The sequence below is a fragment of the Quercus robur genome, chromosome 4 (genome assembly GCF_932294415.1).
Source record: "Quercus robur chromosome 4, dhQueRobu3.1, whole genome shotgun sequence".
Lineage (NCBI taxonomy): Eukaryota > Viridiplantae > Streptophyta > Magnoliopsida > Fagales > Fagaceae > Quercus > Quercus robur.
The window spans coordinates 13,876,084-13,891,070 of NC_065537.1; the positions used below are offsets into that span (position 1 = coordinate 13,876,084).

A 14,987-nucleotide genomic window follows, 5' to 3' on the forward strand; every position below is an offset into this window, starting at 1 on the left:
AGCCCACTTCAACAGGGTCACTTTTGAATTGCTCTATTTTAGAGGAAATTCAGGTGGATTTATTGTATTTTTGGTGTACTTTAGGGGTTTCAAGAAATGGGTTTTGTAAATTTCATTATTAGTATATAAAATTGGTGTTCAAACTTCAAAGTCCTTCTTCTTCTTCTTCTTCTTCTTCTTTTTGGGTGGAGCTCTTGAGGTTTCGTTCCAGCTTTTGAGATTGTTATGGGCTGGAAATCAATTGGGTACTATTTACAGATTTAATTTAATGTTTTTCAGATTTGTTGTAGAGAAATGGAGAGAAGATTGGGCGGTGGTGACGGCAGCGACTTTGGTGATGTGTGTGTGGTGGGTTGCTGGATTGTGTTTCCTGTGAGGAAGAGATGATATTTTATTTTGACTTGAATGATAGAAATTAGAAAGGGAGGAGATGGGATTTTGTTATGTGAAATGGGGTTTGTTTGTGTTGGATATATTTCAACAATTTACTTTTGTGATAGAGTAAAAGGAACAATACACAGATCTAAGAATAAGCAATAACATAAATAGATGTGATAGGAAAAAGTAATAAACAAATACTGAATATATATAAAGAGAAATCTGCAAATAATTAAAACCTCACAGACCAAATGCGGGAAGGATGAATAATTCAGATCAAGTTTTGTGTTTGATACAATCTCCATAAAGCAGATTTCGCCCCTCACATAATCACTATGGGGCTTTGAGATTCACGGACGTCTGCCTTCTAGGATAAAATGATCTACAGCACGAAAACGTAGCATACAAGATCGTGCTCTGTGAACCACTCAATGTCTCTTTCTCTCTCTTTGACACAAAATGAAAATACACAAAATTTTCTCACTTTCAGAGTGTTTTTTTTTTTTTTTTTTTTTTTTTTTTTCTAAAAAGTTGTTTTTATGAATGAGAGACTATAAAAAATTATACGTTACTGAACAGTCACTTTGTTTCAATAATAATTATTGTGCACAGACTAATTGACTCAACAATTAAAATAATAAAATATTATTATTTGGATATTTAGGCCCAGTCCACATGTGCCAAAAGCCTTACCCAATGTCCAGCTCATGAGCATATAAACTCATATATTATCTCTTTCCTTTTCTATGTGGAACTCGGGATTTTTATTACTTTTAATAACATCTTTAAGTGAACATAGAAAACATCAATTTTTTATTCACTCAATACTATTTTTCCAACAATCTCCCACATGAATAGAAATTGATAAACACAATGCCAATGATGATGTAGACACACAAAGAGTAGAAGAAAAGTTACTGTATCGGGAGAAGTAGCTTGTGGTTTTGAACTTTTCTTTGTGAAAGACTATCGGATATACTAGCTAACCAGTGAACATGATGTCTTGAACTGTTCAGCTGTTTGTGTATACCAAGATAATAGAATTCACACAGCTCATTTTCAAACATATTTTGTTCTTATAGTTGTGTTCATTTCGACCCGAACATATCCTGGTAAATTCGTGAAGTGCTTTAGAGAATTCAGTCTTAAAAACTCTCACGGAAGCGACCCACTTCACACTCATATAAGTGACTCTTATTAGGAGTATCCTGCTATACCTCACTTGGAATTCCAAGATATAAGAATCATCAAAAGCAAAGCTTACCCTGATCATTGCTTACAGGCATCAGTATTTCATCATAGGAATGGGAGGGAGATGTTATTTCCATAGTGATAAAAATAGTCTCCACGATTCGGTTGTCCCTTTGAATCTAGATCTTGGAATCTCCAGTCAGCTAGGTTGGATTGCCATCCTGGAGACTTTTAGGTAATAGGCTTTAACCCCATTCCCCTCGATGAACACGCAGTTTATTTGCTCTCCACATAAACAATTGATTACGGATCCATTTTATAATCTAGAAATACTTTCATTTGAGAGCAACTGCCTCATGGTATTGTCTCCAACAAATATGTAGAGACCTACAATGCATTTTTGTTTAGATTTGTAAAGACTTCCCATAAAATACATATGCTCTTAATATAAGGTGTTCTCACTACACTATCTTCACATCTCTCATGTGATTGAGATAAGAAAAGTCCATCAGATGTATTAGAAAATTTAATTACTTGAATCACATCTACAACACTTACATGAGCATATCCAACAACGACATAGCCCCTTGTGATATATTTCACATTACACACTAGTCGCATTAAATCTAAACTCATTTGACATCATCTCATTGTCAAAATTTTCATGTCGTTGCATTGAAACTTGCTTCAATCCATACAAAGATTTAACAAGCCTACACACTTTGTTTCCTTATACAAGAACTATAATCCCCTTTGGTTTATTGTGTATCAAGAAAACTCATATCTTCCTTTTCTTTATAGCCTTCTACAACAAGTCTTTCATTGTAATAGTCAATAATTCCATCAACTCTCAAACTCTTAGGTGGTAGATTCACCAATTACTATACATAGATTTCAAAGATGGATTTATTGCACTATTGACAATCTCTTCTCCAAGAAGGCACTTTAGGTGGTAGATCCACCAATTACTATTGTAATGTTGTTGGTCACATTAGATCAAATAGTTTTAAGCTTAGGTTTCAGTTTGAATTCATATGAAAACCTCCACCTAGATTGCAAAATAGACCTATGACTACTAATGCTTGTCTCCATTGTGGTGTTACTAGACACACTCCTTGTTATTGTTTTAAATTATCAGTGCAGTGTGTCTCAGCTTAAGGTCCAAGACCTTGTACCTCTTCTTTGTGAGTTGTTAAAAAAAGACTTGAGCTTTTTGGCTCAATCTCAAAGGGAATACCAATTCCTCTCACTCTGCCCGTAAATGCTCTAAGACCTGTATGTCTGCCCACCTTCGTATAGCCCAAGACTCTTGCTGTGTGATTCAAGGGTTGATATTCATGTGCTCTTCTTTGATACTTCCTATCTGTTGTCGGACATATTTTTTTGACTCCTCCTACTGGATATCATTTTGTATCATTTATCTCAAGATTTTTTCTGCACTGTTTCATATTGTCATGCATTGCATTTTAGGTATTCTATTTACTTTTGCACTGTGCATTTTTGTTTTTGTTAAATATTGAAAAACAATGAAAAAGTGAAAAACCCAAAAACATTTTGTATGGTATATGTAGACTTGGTTGGCAATAGAATACTTTAGCGTGTAACTGTGTACGGTGTACCATTTGTCTTCTTTTCTTTTTCTCTTTGCCTTTTAAGTTGATTATTTGCAGTTATTTTCTATCAACTATTTGTTATGGACACTTAGCGTGTACCATTTGGCTGGAGCAGCCTTTAGTTTAATTTGCAATTTCATTCTAGTTTAATTTATCTTCACAAAAGTTTTGCTAGAAACATTGAAGGCTAAATATTATTTTCGTCCGTCAACTTTCAACTTAACTTTGCACTAATTCGTTTTTCTTCCCTAAAGTTTAAAAAGTTTTTTTCTTTTTTCTTTTTCTAAAGTGGAATTTACAATTTAAGACCCCTATGAAAGTTGTTTAATTAGAGTTTCCTCTTAAATATATCACCTGATCCTCCAAACTGAGCAATGGAGTAACATAATGTAGGCACGTCCATATCCAACAACCCATGGGACTGGCAACAAAAAATTTTTATGATTGAAATACACAAACCAAAAATGAACAACGAATAAGTATTTTATATTTTATTAAGTACAAATAACCACACAATAATGAACCACTAACTGTACATATTTGATCAATAAAAACTTGGGAATGCAGTTTCTTGGAAACTATTTCCTCATTAGAAAATTCAATGTAGGAATCAAGAGTTTACCCTACAGGATATGAAGGAATTCTTTAGGAAATAAGGGCCAGGGAAGAATTTGAGATCAAAGGTAAAATTGAAATGGACGGTGAAGACATACCTTTCCACTGCAAAGAGTAGTAAACATCAACTAATAGAAACAATGTAAGATCATTACTATATTACTTTAAGCTAATAAGGAAAAAAAGAATGATGATGCATCACTGGGTTTTTGTTTTGAATACAAACAACCAAGAATAATAAATATTATTCATTGCCAGAAGCTACTTTTTCTAATCAGTCCCTTCATCATCAGCAGCATCCAGCAGTGCCGACTCCACAATAGAAGTAATTGATGGCTTAGGGCCCAAGTAGAAAAAGGATCCCAAATTTTAATTTAATTAAGCCTGAATATTAGCCAATAAATAAAATAATTTTTTTATCAAATGAGAAACAAGAAAAAAAAGAGAAAGAAATGTTGTATTCACAACATTTTTTGCAACAACTTAACCAATAACAACTTAATACCCAGGATTTATTGTGAAAAATATTGTGAAAGTAACACTTCTCAAAAAAAAAAAAAAAAAAAAAAAAAAAAAAAAAAACAATACACAAAAATAAAATTCATAACAATTTTCACAATAGTTGAGTTGGCAAACTTACTACTATCAAATCTATTACATCAATAAGTGTGAAAAGTTTTGTCAAATTTTGTGTGTCTATAGACTTTCTAAAAATAAAAATTCTGCCTAATTCATGTTAATTAGTAAAAATTTTGCATCTAAAATAAGATAATAGAGTTTAAGTAATATTTAATTTTTTTAAAGTCATATATATATATATATATATATAAAAGGCCTCAATTTCAATTTTCGCTTTAAACCCCTAAATACATTAAGTTGCCCCTGATCCAGGGTATCTAGAAGTTGATATAGTGAGCACGACCAATCACCTCTTCTATTGCTTCTTTAGAGTACTTCTTTTGCTTATAGGCTTCCTCCACTTTTGCAAATGCCAAAATACCATTCTTCAAAACAGAATAGCATTCATCGGTTGGCAGAGGCAAGAGTTCTTGTTCATCATGCAATGCAATACTTAAAAATGATCCTATGTTCATTTTTGAACATACCACAGAACCTAATTCCAATTTGCTTCACTTTGGAGATACAATTGCATCAGCCTAGGAATTATGGAGAAAAATGATAACCGTCACTATAACTATTCTAAGCATCATTTTCATGTTCCAATGCAAAAAATTGGAGCTTCTACTATTTTAATTTCATTGATTATGATATTATAACTTTATAAAAATCTGCATTGAATCATGGGGTTAGTTGGCTTTCCCAATAAATTGGTTTATGATCTTGTAATTCATGTTGAGCCCCATATGCCTCTTGAATATATATAATCCAAAACTATGATGTTACAATAACAATAAATTTTCTCGTAAGTTAGAACGCACTAACCTCATCAAATTAGCTTAGCTCTTTTTCCCAAGGAAAAATTAGACAAGATCCTGAAAGCGGCAAGGTACGCATTTGATGTTACATCTAACTTTTTCTTTTATATAGGTTATTTGATCAAACATCTAACAAAACCACAAAATGCAAATAATTATGACTTTTAGGCTGCATCCATCTAATAGGTCCAAAATAGAGCACAAAGGAACTTCTGGAAAGCAGCTGATTAATTTGCATCAATTAATAATTTTAGTAAATTGTAATAGGTCAGTAATCAATTAGTGCTTCAAAATTAAATAATTATAATGATACTGAGAATTATTTTCTAGATTTTCTGGAAAGTAAATAATAATTACATGTTATTACTTCTAAGACATAACAATAACATATTACTTCACGTGAAAAGTTGTTGATAAAATCTATTCAGGCAGTAAATTACGTCAACTACAGCTGTTATACATGTTGAAAAGCATGCTGTTTGCTTTATCGGACTTGGTATAGGGGCTGCAGCTGTTATACATGAGCTTTCCAACCACCAAACCCACCCCCCACTGTTCTTTCTATATCTTTTGGAATCAACAAACTGCTACCCCATTGAAATATATTTACAATATCAATCAAATATTAGCCAGCCTCCACTTTTCAGTAGAATAACAAGATCTCATAAGCAATGGGGGACAAGACATTGTGAAAGGAATTGATTATTTAAGATCCACACACAAACAAATATAGTAGCTTCTTTACATAGGCTCTGCGCACCTTCAAAGACATATTTTGCATTAAAAAAAAAAATTTCAATTTTCGCCTTAAACTTCTAAATACATTAAGTCGCCCCTAATCTAGGGTATCTAGAAGTTGATATAGTGAGCACGACCTATGCAATACTTAAAAATGATCCTATGTTCATTTTTGAACATACCACAGAACCTAATTCCAATTTGCTTCACTTTGGAGATACAATTCCATCAGCCTAGGAATTATGGAGAAAAATGAAAACTGTCACTATAACTATTCTAAGCATCATTTTCATGTTCCAATGCAAAAAATTGGAGCTTCTACTATTTTAATTTCATTGATTATGATATTATAACTTTACAAAAATCTGCATTGGATCATGGGGTTAGTTGGCTTTCCTAATAAATTGGTTTATATATGATCTTGTAATTCATGTTGAGCCCCATATGCCTCTTGAATATATATAATCCAAAACTATGATGTTACAATAACAATAAATTTTCTTGTAAGTTAGAACGCACTAACCTCATCAAACTAGCTTAGCTCTTTTTCCCAAGTAAAAGTTAGGCAAGATCCTGAAAGCGGCAAGGTATGCATTTGATGTTACGTCTAACTTTTTCTTTTATATAGGTTATTTGAACAAATCTCTAACAAAACCACAAAATACAAATAATTATTACTTTCAAGCTGCATCCATCTAATAGGTCCAAAATAGAGCACAAAGGAACTTCTGGAAAGCAGATGATTAATTTGCATCAATTAATAATTTTAGTAAATTGTGATAGCTCAATAATCAACTAGTTCTTCGAAATTAAATAATTATAATAATACTGAGAATTATTTTCAAGATTTTCTGGAATGTAAATAATAATTACTTGTTATTACTTCTAAGACATAACAATAACATATTACTTCACATGGACAGTAGTTGATAAAATCTGTTTAGGCAGTAAATTACGTCAACTATATCTAGCACTAGCAAGCATGCTGTTTGCTTTATCGGACTTAAGTATGGGGGCTGCAGCTGTTATACATGAGCTTTCCAAACACCATCAAACCCACCCCCCACTGTTCTTTCTATATCTTTTGGAATCAACAAACTTGAACAAAATGCTACCGCATTGAAATATATTTACAATATCAATAAAAAATTAGCCAGCCTCCACTTTTCAGTAGAATAACAAGATCTCATAAGCCAATCATATTTGCTACATGGGGGACAAGACATTGTGAAAGGAATTGATTATTTAAGATGCACACACAAACAAATATAGTAGCTTCTTTACATAGGCTCTGCGCACCTTCAAAGACATTTTTTGCCTCAAAAAAAAGTAAACATGAAAATTTCAAATCTAAGAAATCTGCTCCAATCAGTGTGCTAAATGGGAAACTTATGGAATTTGGTGATGGATGGATAAGTGGCTGAGTGCGAGGACAGGTAACCTCCAAAAGAAAGGAGATGAGAGGAAAGAGACCAAAAGGAACAAGTTGATTCGTATTGCTTGATTACAATTCTCAAAGGAGCAGTGCCTTATATGCAGGCCACTCTAACTAAATTACAAGACTAACTAATCTCTAACAAGAGTGACTAACTAATCTCTACCAAGAATAACTGACTATAACTCCCTGACTGCCATCTAACTACTTTCTATTGCAATACATACAGCACATAATAGTACTAATTGAACTACCAATACAATCTAATGCATACACTCCAACGCCACAATATCACTAAAGTGCCAATTACACAGCAAGTTACAGTGCACTATGACTCTTTTACTTCCTCCAATACAGCTCCAGTCCCCTCTGTTGCAGCTAGGCAAGTCAAGGTATCTCGATCTTTACTTACAGCTGTTTCGACCTCTCTTGCAGAATAGCTAATGGCTCAGGTGAGAGCTGATCATCCACATCAAGAGGGGGTAAGATAGATGTAAGTGAATTATGCTTGTAGGGCTGCAACCTCAAAAAGGAAAACAACCGTATTGATAATGACGAATGCAGTGGAATACAAGTAGAAGTTTTGTCAAGCTAGCAGCCTAGCATTATGGAGCAGACAAAAGGTGAAATACCTGAGGCACACTGATGCCTACTCCATTAAGGGTGTACAAAGTCATTGTGAATGGGTAAAGTTCTGAAAATTTGAAAAAAAGCAGGAATGAGGGTGGGTGGATAGAGATGACATGCATTTTCTGATAGCAGCTATGAGTTAAAGTGAGAAGATGGTGACCAACATAGAGGAAATAAATGTTTTTTGCAGCAGAGATAGCACTTGAGATTGTGAAAGACGCGGGGTTACAAGTCTGGAGATGACTCCCTAATAGTTGCAAAAGCTTTGAAGTCCAAGGAAGATAATGGCTCAAACGTGGTCTGTTTGACAGACGGTGCACGTCAAGCTCTTAAAAAGTTTTCAGAGGTGACATATCATGTACAACATTTAGAAATTATGTAAGTTTGGTTAGAAGAAATACCAACATTGATAAAAAGACATAGAGCGAATGGAAATCCTTTGTCCCACTCTTAGTGTTCCACTTTATCCTAATCGTCCTAATCGGTGAAACATTAAGTGAAACACTCAAAATGGGACCCAATATTTTTATTCGGCAAAAGCATATATGTACAAATGTCTATAGTTTAATTATGTTTCAATTATATAGTCAGGCCTCCAAGCGAAATTCATAATTCAACTGCATCTAATATTCCTTTCAGTGAACAACCACCCTTCATAATAAACCATAATTATAAAAAATAAGTGCACTTATTAATTATATACCACATTCATTATAGAAGAATCACCTTGTTCTCCCACCAATTAGCTAATACCCATGTTCCCAAAGTAAGTTATCATCAACAACTTCATCACAATAATATACTCAAACAAAAATAAATTAAAAATATTGATGTTATCTAAAATGGGTCTTCGAAATTTGTCTTAATTCGAACATAAAATTCGAATCTAAAAAAGTAAGTAAGAAATGGCAATACTTGAAAAATGGGAAGGAATTGAAGCAAAAACCTGGGAATGAAGAAGAATGCTTCTTAGGGTATTAGAGGCGAAAACACGTTGCTTCTTCTTGCGTCTCCTCCTTCACATTGTTCAACTTCTTCTTCTTCTTCTATTTCATCTATGAGAGATAGAGAGAGAATAAGAAAACAGCCAACATGGACGGAACTGAAGAAGTGAAATGGGAACCAAACGAATGGGTTAGATGAACCGGGTCTAACCCACTGGGTTGAACGGGTTAGAAATTAATTTATTACCGAAAAAAACAAAATTTTTTTTTTTAAGAATGAAGCTGTAATTTGTAAATGTTATTATGAAATAGAAAGTAGCATGAACTCACTATTTTTTCATCACCAATTATACTCTATCATGTAATAGTGACAAAAAATTGTCATAAATTTTGTGATCCTAGACTTTTTCTTTCTATCAAACAACACAAGGGAACTTGTGAGTTGTGACATGACAAATATGCCTAATAAAGTTGTTTACTGGCTGTGAGTTATAGAATTTCCATCATGAAAAAAAAAAAAAAAAACTAACTAACACTAGGAAAAACCTCTGCAAAAAGTTTTACATCCTAAGTACTACAGAAATGGTAATTCTCATTTTTTTTTTTTAGTAATAAATAACTTATATTTATATCTAAAAAATTAAATTAAATGTAAATATGATTTATGGATAATTTTTTCTTTCCCTTTATTTGTTTTATAAATAAATTGAATTGCATTACTGTGCTATAAATAAATTGAATTACACTTTTGTGTTATTTTAACACTATTATTTATTTTAGGAAAAACATGTAATTCTTATAACATTTAATTAGTATAAGAAAGAAAAGCTATAGCCAATATTAATATAGTTTTAAAAAACAAGATCGTTTAAAAAAAAATTATTCTTTTACTATGATACAAAATACAAATCTATATTTTGACTCTATTTTGTGCTTTTCTTTTTTTGAGAGATTTTCACCTTATGGCATCCGCTCCTGATGATAGCTCTTTTATCATCAGACCAAGACACCAATCAGTTTTTAGTGTAGGCGGGAAATGAATCCCAGATCTCTTATACAACCATCAGAGATTTTACCAGTTGAGCTAACTGAAATCCACTATTTTGTGCTTTTCATGTCCCTTTTTTTGGGTAATAAATTTAAGTGATGGTATTAATATTCCTAAATTTAGGATAAATAAAAAAACTCTGACAAAAATAGGGATCCAATGAATAAATTATAAAGGAACATTATCACTCTTGACCAATGACATGCTAGTGTATTTACCACCAAAAAAAAGGACATGCTAGTGTGAAACAAATAAAATAAGTGATCAATAGCGTAATATTAAGAAATTCATTGTGTCTAAAAAATAATATACAGGTCCCTTGCAATAAAAAAAAAATTGGTACAATTTTTGTTGTTCTTAAGACTACCATTACTTTTCTCTTTTATTCCAATGACATATTTGGATTATGAAGTCATGGGTTTGTATTTGTTCACAACTTGAGCTTCAATCCTCCTCTCTCTCTCTCTCTTTCTCTCTCTCTCTCTCTCTCATGCACATATATACACACAATTTTAGGAAAAAAAAATTATGAGCATTTGATGGAGTTGTAACTCTAATCTAAAGTCTTTAACAAAGGTTCTAAAATGCATTTAAATAAGCATCTAAGGAGGAGTTAAATTAGGGTGAAAAAGATGTTGGTGATGAGGGGTTGTTGGCTTTAGATTTAACGAAGAATGTGGGGAAAAAATTAGTGATATTAAGAAATTCTGCAATGAAAGAGAAAGTGATAAGAAATTATGGCGTGATGGAGAAAGATGGGTGATAGCAACGAAGTTTGGACTTGTCCTCTTCGACTTGTTTGTCATCTTTGATAGTCACAACAGATCATTTCATGTTATGACAATGTCATTGTTGGTATTATGAATTTCAGTTACAAGCTATATTCAACAATAAGTTTCAACAGTAATCTTATAGTCTCTAATATATATATATATATATATATATAGAGAGAGAGAGAGAGAGAGAGAGAGATTAGTATTAGTTTCCTCTTTTCAAAGAGAGTATTGTGTCTAGCCGACCATAGATATCTTATTAAAATACTAATTTGAAATTTACTAGGATAATTAACATGATTTCTCCTAGTTCAATCTAGCATGAATCTTTAGCAAACAGTTATATAGTCCAAAAGTAATGCTAACTAATCGCTGGACCATGATGCCATTACTTTTCAAGTCTAAATTGAATTTCTGAACACTAACCAAAGACTCATTTAATGTAATTAGGATTAAAGTCTTTTAATAGACCCACATGGTTTGAAGTCTTTTGGATAATTTGATAGTTATAACAAATGAGGGAGGATTTGAATCATGGAGACTCCAAGATGTGTCAACTCTAAAAAAAATTTGGCACAAATTTTGAAGTATATTCTCCCATAATATGGGTTTTCAAGTATGACTGAATTTGGAGAATCAATGACTTAAAAAGAGTAGTTGTATATCATCAAACAATTATATAGTTCAAAAGTCACGCTAGTCGATAGGGGGACCATGTGGCCATTACATTCAAAGTTTAAATTTATTTTATGAACAATAACCAAAGACTCATTGCAATTCAATATTGGAATTAAAGTCTTCTAATAGTACCACCCATTTTGAAGTTTGTTTTGTTTTTTATTTTTTTAATTTAATAGTTATAACAGAGGAGGGAATATTGGAATCCTTGATGTCTCCATTGATAGTTATATCTAATTAGAATACAATATCTTTTCAAATAAAGTAACCTAACAGTAAATAAATTTTAATTTAGGTTTGATTAAATTTCCTTGAACAAATTTTAATTAATAGGTATATTCTACTCTAAAAGTTCTCTAATTGACTTTTTATTTACTAATACTTATTCAACGAATGCTAAATTGCAAATTACAACTCTAACTTTTACTTGTTTTTAATTCTATCTTTAGGTTTTACTCTTTTTCATTTCAGTCCCTTAACTTTCATTTGTTTTCATTGTATTCCTTCCATCCATTCCACATTGGACAATATTAAGCTAATAGCAAATTTGGACAATATTGATGGAATTACCAAACTAAAAACATATTTAAGTATAGAACACCTTCCATGGAATTACTTGGAAATTCTTGATCTTCATTCTAACATGCTTCAAGGACCACTTCCAGTACCTTCATTGTATACTTCTTTCTTTTTAGTCTCAAGGAATAATTTAACTAGAGAGATCCCTTCCTTGATTTGCAATCTCAGTTCCCTCCAATATCTTGATTTGTCATTTAACCACTTGAATAACATGATTCCTCTTTGTTTGGGAAACTTAAGTGGCCATCTCATAGATTTGAATTTGCAAAGCAACAATCTTCATGGCACTATCCCTAAAACATTTGCAAAGGGCTGTTATTGAAAAGTTGTAAATTCAATGGCAACCAATTGGAAGGATCATTGCCACAATCATTGGTCCATTGTAGAAAGTTGGAAGTTCTAGATTTTGGTAACAACAAGATTAATATCACCTTCCCTAGTTGGCTGGGAACTCTTCCAGAGTTGCGAGTTCTTATCTTGTGATCAAACAGCTTTCATGGCGCCATAGGAAATCCCAAGACCAAATTCATGCGAATCATAGACCTCTCTCATAATGAGTTTCATGGAATTTTGCCAACTAACTTTTTCAAATATTTAAAAGCCATGATGAAAGCGAATGTAGAATTGAAATATATGGGTAATGAGTATTATCAAGATTCTGTGACAATGGTGATGAAAGGGTTTTTTATTGAAATGCTGGAAATCCACAGTCTATTCACAACCATTGATTTCTCCAACAATAATTTCAAAGGAGAAATTCCAAAAGCAATTGGAAAGCTTCGATCACTGAAGGGGCTTAATTTTTCACACAGTAATCTTATAGGTCGTATGCCTCCATCGTTGGGAAATTTAACCAATCTTGAATGGTTAGATCTCTCTTCAAAAATGCTCACAAGTGAAATCCCTATTCAATTGGCAAATCTCACATCACTAGAATTTTAAACCTAACAAAAAATTGTCTTTATGGACAGGTACCTCAAGGTAAATAGTTCAATATCTTTATGAATGATTCTTACAGTGGGAACTTGGGGTTATGTGGATTTCCAATGACAAAATCTTGTGGCAATGATGAGGAACAACCACCACCACCATCTTCAATCACTCAAGAAGATGATTTCAAATTTGAAAATGGGTTTCATTCAAAAGTTGTATTGTTGGGGGTACGGTTGTGGATTCATTTTTGGATTCGGTTTGGGTTATCTTGTGTTCTCAAGTGGGAAACCAAAATGGCTAGTGAATATTGTTTAAGGAAAAAGACATTACAAGATACGAAGATCCAAGAAGAATGCTCGTGGGCAAACTCAATGAAGAAGAATTTGGTGGATGTAAATTCTAATTCTAGGTATATTCTTATATACTAATAAATTTCATAATTGTTTATTGGTTCCTTAAAACTGTCTTTATATTGTTAGGAAGATTTTTCTTTTTTAATTTCCTTTATGCCAATTAGGAATGGTTGTGCTTGTGTTGTTGTGAGGCTTATTACTAGTGTTACTGGGTGCATAAGGTTCTATGCTTCCTTTTAAAAAATCCTCATATGTTTAATGTATAGCCATATAGGAGAGTACATAGGCTAATACTATATAACCACCACATTTTAATGCTTTATTTAGGTTAGACTTCATTTACTGACCCCACTTTATGCTCTAGTGTGAGAAGAAATTTCTCTACTTTATTGCAATTTCTTGCCATTTATTTTAGGTATTAATTTGTTGGCCTTAATGTTTTGCGGGATTTTCTTGATTATGGCTGTGATGCTTCGTACTTTTGAATAACAACAATCTATATTTATATATATCTAAAAACTGATGCATAGTATTTATGCTTACTACACTAGTTCCCGTTATATCATCTCACCTACCACATCATTAGCTATATCATAATTATTTTTTATTTATTTTTAATCTATAAATTTTTGATAATATTAAATATATAAATATATTGGCTTTACAAATTCATGTTAAGAGGTTTTAACTTTACATATTCATGTACTCTAATTTTAATACTATAACTAAATATTAAAATAATGAGAAATTAAAACAAAAATATTATTTATACATATTCACTTTAAACAGTTTTAACTTTATATATAATTTTGACTTTACATGTTCATCTATTTTAATTTAGATTGATGCTTATAATTGAAAAAATGAAACCAATGAAGATTCATAAAAACAAAATTATCTATAAAAATGTATTTTCAAGTCTCACTTAATCTTTCATGATTGAAAAGTTGAAATCTGACAACTACTCCATAGGAGTCCGAATCAAGCATGTTATAGATCTCCTACTAGAGGCCTGTAATCTCATTGTCCTATTATTGACTAATTTATATATGTTCCCTGATACAAAGCTGTGGATGCTTTCTACAAACTCAGCGACACCAGAGCACAGATCCAATCCTATGTCTTTGATGGTATGGATGTGTAACTGGACCTTGAAGTTGAAAGTCACCATGTTAGTCTTAATAATGAAATTAAAAGAGTCATGTCCTTTACTATTAAATAATGTCCCATGGGTCCGTATTTGTTAGGAAAATAAATAAATTCTGAGAAGTCTGGGCTTTTCTAACCTGATATGGACTTTTGAAGTTTAGGCTGAGAAGTGTGGACTTCTTTTCTAGCTTGACATTGATTTTTTTTTAAAGTTTATGCAAAAACAATTGAAATGTCTATTCTTAGTGAAGCAGCTATATAGGATAATCGCTTAATGTTTTAAAGTTCTTTATGATTTACCGTGTACATGATATGTTTTCTTGGACTTGGAAAAGTGATTATTTTAACAATAATGTTCATGTGGACAGAACCATGGAGGTAAGGCATCTGTCATTGAACTTTTCCACGTGATGAACAGCTGAATCTAAATATCTGGCTGGGCTTGGTAAGCATGCCAGCTTCAGGCCATTGTAGTTGGGCTGAGGGACAGTGTG

The 14,987-nt window shown here is 32.3% G+C and overlaps 1 long non-coding RNA gene across 1 annotated transcript; it reads right to left on the reverse strand.

The window, feature by feature from the left end:
* Positions 1-4,678: 4,678 nt before the first annotated feature.
* Positions 4,679-9,086, reverse strand: LOC126720633 (uncharacterized). Its single transcript, XR_007653561.1, has 3 exons — positions 8,983-9,086; positions 6,495-6,544; positions 4,679-5,240 (listed from the first exon to the last, which is right to left on the reverse strand). It is a non-coding gene; the product is annotated as an uncharacterized LOC126720633 (long non-coding RNA).
* Positions 9,087-14,987: the final 5,901 nt, after the last annotated feature.